This window comes from Mesoplodon densirostris, chromosome 4 (genome assembly GCF_025265405.1).
Source record: "Mesoplodon densirostris isolate mMesDen1 chromosome 4, mMesDen1 primary haplotype, whole genome shotgun sequence".
Classification (NCBI taxonomy): Eukaryota; Metazoa; Chordata; class Mammalia; order Artiodactyla; family Ziphiidae; genus Mesoplodon; species Mesoplodon densirostris.
The window spans coordinates 106859577-106865137 of NC_082664.1; the positions used below are offsets into that span (position 1 = coordinate 106859577).

The window sequence follows — 5561 nt, forward strand, 5'->3', positions numbered from 1 at the left end:
AGGACATTACATGGTGAGTAAGGGCTTTGGGTGAAAGCTGTTGGACCCCACATCCGTGGAGACAGGGAGAGTTGACATGTTTTTGCTCACCTCAAACCAAGAAAAAGGGCTTCATTGGGACCATTGAGAGTTGGATATGTGTCCCTGACATCATTTGATGTAGCTGTCTGTTTTCTGTATTGCTTTTGCATTTTGTGTCTTATAAAATCCCTTTCCTACTCTCAAGGTTAGAAATATATTCTACTTTTCTTCTAATGCTTTTGTGATGTTTCAGTTGTTTAGGAATTTGGTTTGTCTAGAATTTTGTTTTCATGGTGTAAGAAAGTGAACTAACTTTACTTTTTCCCAAATTCATTTGATTACTTTGATTTTGATAACAAATTATTTCAACACCATTAATTACACACTGGTTTGAAAGTCTACCTTTATCATATACTAAAGTTGTAAATATTCGCTGGTTGCCTTCTTAATTGTATTCTGCCGCATTGATCAACTTGTCCATTCTTTTTGAGTACATTTATTAGAATCCAATTGTGCTTCCATTTCACGAAGTTGAGAACCTCACACAAAGAATGGTATACCTACCATTGTGTGTTTTCCAGGCCACTATAGGCAGAGGTAAACTCAGGGTCATGATGGTGGTAGCACCAGGTATCTGACTCAGCCCCCACTCACTAAGGCAGGCCCTAAACTTGCACTTTTCCTGACCCCTCTTCTCAGAATTCTCAGCATCTCTGGAAAATACCTCCCCTCTGCTCCAGAGAGACTTCTTTGTCTAACAACTGACACTTTCCACTCCTGCTTCAACATCCCTAGGGAATGCTTGATGCTGTTTCTATGAAGCTAACACACTGCACCCACTCCTCCGTCTCTTACCTTCACACCTGGGTGCCACATTGTTGTCCCTTCCAAGAATACTTCCTTACTCACTGAATGTCTTCTGGAGGGCTCAGTGACTTGGCCCTTTCTGTTTTTTCTCACTTCTTTTGCAGCACTGTCTTCCTTGAATCAGGCATAAGATGATGGGACGCCAGTGCAAGACTCTTGGAGGGATGGACACAATGAGACACTCCTGTAATTCTTGTCCACTGTCCAGCAGACAATGCCTGGTGGTTCTACACCCCTCATCATCCAGACATGTCTAGGACTCTCATAAATGCACAGCTTCAGTTCTCATAGCTGAGACATCTGCTTTCTGCCACAAAGTTTACAGGGACAAAACCATGGGTTTACTCATCTCTACAATGGGGTAATGCTATGCTCTTTACAAGGCTTTTGTGAGAGTTAATGAGAGCTCATTGTAAGGGCTCAATAGTTGCCTCTTACCTTTCCTTCCCCACTAAATTAGGTCAACACCCAGATGAAGCGCCACCTCTTCTCTGAAGCTTTGTCCACTATGTCACTGTGCTAATACACAATGCTCTCTCCATATTGAATTTTATCGATGTCTGGCCTTTTATTTTTTCTTTAGGGAAAGATTTTTATTTTCAGACAATAGATATTTAAATCACAGTATCATGGACTCTGGCTTAGCTACACTCATCATCTCGTGAATGTCTATGGAAACTGAATTAGGAACACTCCAGAGGGCTGGCCCTGGATTATTCCACAACTTCATTTAATTATAACCATCAAAGTTAATGAGAGTCATAAACTGTTTCATAACATACCAATGGGCAGTGTGATTGGAGGGGAACCTGGACATTTCGTTATAAAGCTAGCATATCAGAAAAGATACAACTAAACAACACCTTTTCTCTTATGAAGAAAAGGACACAGAAACATAATTTGGTGACATTTTCACACTTGCTAAAATTAACTTTCGGTCAAAATAACAGTGGAGTTTTTAGCTTTATTTTCTGATAAAATTTTAATCTCAGGTTGGATAAGCAATTTTGTTTACCATTAAGTGTGAGACTACTTGAAGTAAAGTCATGTAGACAATAGGGCATTATATAGAAAGGATTAAAAGGTTAACAGAAAGAAAGCTCAGAAAGAAAATGAAAAGAGGAATAATTGTGTCAGAAACTTGGTAAATTGGTATATTAGGGTTCTCTGTATTGGTTCCAGAGAACCAATAGGAGAGATAGATAAGAAGGTAAATTATAGGTAGATAGATAGATAGAGATACAAATATAAAGAGATGTATTATATGGAATTGGCTCATGCATTTATGGAGACTGAGAAGTCCCAAGATCTATAGAGTGAGTCAGCAAGATGGTGACTCAGGAGAGTAGATTAAGTATTTCTAGTCTGAGAGCAAGTGAAGGTCAAGGTCCCAGCTTGAATGCAGTCAGGCAGAAGAAATTGTCTCTTACTCAGGACAATCAGCCTTTTTGCTCTATTCAGACCTTCGACTGATTGGTTGAGGCCCACCCACATCAGGGAGGAAATCTGCTTTAAGTAATCTACTGATTTAAACATTCATTTCATGGGAAACACTTTCACAGAAATACCCAGATTAATGTTTAACCAAATATCTGAGCATCCCCTGGCCCAATCAAGTTGACACATAAAATTAACCATCATACCTGGCCAATATATAACAGTCCCCGTATTGGGACTTCTGTATCTACATCTGTATGTGTCTCTATGTGCGTGTATAGCATTTAAGAAATGTATTCTTCTCACCTGTTTTTAAAGCTTTGCTCTTGGATTCTTGAAATCCCACCATCGATTTTTTAAACTGAGGTCAAATTCAGATAACATAAAATTAACTATTTTAAAGTATACAATTCAGTGGCATTTAGGATACTCCCAATGTTGTGCAAAAATGACCTCTATCTAGTTTCAAAACATTTGTTTCCCAAAGGGAAACCCTATGCGCATTAAGTAGTCATTCCCATGCTTACTTCAGCAGCACTTATACTAAAATTGGAACTACACAGAGAAGATTAGCATGACCCCTGTGCAAGGGTGACATGCAAATTTGCAAAACATATTTTTATTATCATACTAAGTGAAGTAAGTCAGAAATAGAAAGACAAATACCATATGATATCACTTATATTTGGAATCTAAAGTATGACATAAATGAACCTATCTATGAAAAGGAAACAGAGTCACAGACATAGAGAACAGACTTGTGGTTGCCAAGGGGGAGGGGGATGGGGGAGGGATGGAGTGGGAGGTTGGGGTTAGTAAATGCAAACTATTACATATAGGATTGATAAACAACAAGGTCCTACTGTATAGCACAGGGAACTCTATTCACTATCCTAAGATAAACCATAATGGAAAAGAATATAAAAAAGAATTTATATATATATGTAAAAAAATAGTAAATCTCTGATATTTATAGACTTAAAAAAAGGAGTCATTCCCCATTTCTCCCTTTACCCAGCCTCTGGCAATTATTAATATACTTCCTGTCTCTATAGATTTTCCTATTCTTGATACTTCATATAAATGGAATCATATAATATGTGACCCTTTATGTCTAAAATCTTTCACCTATCATAATGTTTTTCAGGTTCATTCTTTTGTAGCATGTATCAGTACTTCATTCCACTTTGTGGCTCAATATTCCTTTGTAGATAAACACATTTTGTTTATCTATTCATCTGTTGATGTGCATTTGGGTTGTTTCCACCTTTCGGCTATTGTGAATAATGTTACTATGAATAATAGTAGCATTACTGTGTACAATACCTTTTCGAGGGTGTACAAACAACAGTTCAAAACCTTGCTTTCAATTCTTCTGGTTATTTCCAAATAGTGAATTGCTGGGTAATATGGTAATTCTATGTTTAACTTTCTGAAAAACTGTTTTCCCCATCATAAATGTTTAACAGGAAATTACTCATGAAACAAAAGCGTGGGAAATCAGGACAATGTTTAACACACACACACACACACACACAGACAGACACTCACACCCTTAGAGGTTGCAATCTGCCATACTAAATGTTTGTGATGATGAAAAGTCCATCTGATATTGTAAGTACTGCAGAGGCCTTATTAAAAGTTAAAATGATAAAGATACTCTGTTCCACTGATGGTTTTCTTTTCTCTCCCCATCACATGTGATACCAAACTCAAGCTTTCAATGATAGAGGCCATGTACTGACTTTTCCTGTTGTCTCAATAGCAGCCAGCAGCTGACTCCAAAGTCCTTCATTGCTTCATAACATTCTTATATAGGAGACCGATATAGCCCTCAGGGTCATTACAAATGGCAGTCTTCTAGCTCTGCAGAAACTCAGAAACTCACCCAGAGAAAGAAATGACAGAGGTCTCTGGGGTCAAGGGTTCTAGACTGACATGTGACCTCACCCCCAGAGCTGAGTACCTTGTCCCAGCTACCCTCCAGGGCTGGGCTCAGACAGAGGTAGCTGTGAAGGAAGCAGAGAGGAATGGGCTGGGGAGTTCCTGAGAGCCCACAAAACCTCCACAATCAGGACTCCAACTTTGCTGACCCAGGAAGGATTTCCCTTCCAATAAGCATTGTTTCAGTTAAGATATTTAAGGGATTTTCTTTCAGTAGAACTATTAGAGGCAAAATGAAAATCAGACAGTCTTGAGAGAAGAAATTGGTCACATACAAAATTTTAGTCCTCATTCTTAAGCAGCTGTACCACAGATGAAGGCTTGAAACTTTGGCTTCAGACTCCTCCATAAGCCAGCATGGTACAGCAACTGGGTCTGCCCAGCAGCCAGAAAGCACTTAATGTATCCCTTTCCCCCCTATTTCCTCCTGTATGGCTCTCTCTCTAGTCAACAGACATCTTAAAAAAATAGACCCTCCCTTGAAAAAGATTGCTGACCCCTCATTAAGAAAGACTGAAGAGGGCCTCCCTGGTGGCGCAAGTGGTTGAGAGTCCGCCTGCCGATGCAGGGGATACGGGTTCGTGCCCCGGTCTGGGAGGATCCCATATGCCGCGGAGCGGCTGGGCCCGTGAGCCATGGCCGCTGAGCCTGCGCGTCCGGAGCCTGTGCTCCGCAACGGGGGAGGCCACAACAGTGAGAGGCCCGCATACCGCAAAAAAAAAAAAAAAAAGAAAGACTGAAGAAAGTTCAGTCATCTTAGAAGTTCTTCCTAAAATATAATAAAGAATCTTGACCTTACTTCCCCCAATATACATTGTTGTATATCAGAATATAAATTTTGAAATATAAATATAAAAAGAGAGGGGAGATATCATCCACTCTTTTTTACATAAATGCAAGCTCTTACATTTGTCAAAAAAAAAAGTACATGCACAGGGTGCTTCTGGATTTCAGAATTTGCCGCCAGAGAAGAATAATTAGAATTAAAGTTTGCTGCACTAGTTATTTAAATCAGGTTCCCTTCCTCTAACTACCAGGCACTATGTAGACTCACAGCCGAGAAGCTGGTCCTACAACTGTTACAACACCAGCCCACCCATTTCACAGGGCCCAGCCCCATTTTATAGGGAAATATGCAGGTGAATGACAAAGCTTGGGAGCCAAGATTCCATTGTTCTCCTCTGTTGGGGAAAGCCCAAAGCGTAGTCTAACGATGTGTAAAGTGAAATTTCTTTCTGACTGAGTCATCCCCTGCTGGATACAGAAGATAAAAGAGAACAGCATCATTCTGT

General features: G+C 39.7%; 1 non-coding gene across 1 annotated transcript; it reads left to right on the forward strand.

The window, feature by feature from the left end:
• The first annotated feature begins 2844 nt into the window (after window positions 1–2844).
• Window positions 2845–2951, forward strand: LOC132489635 (U6 spliceosomal RNA). Its single transcript, XR_009532029.1, has one exon. It is a non-coding gene; the product is annotated as a U6 spliceosomal RNA (small nuclear RNA).
• Window positions 2952–5561: the final 2610 nt, after the last annotated feature.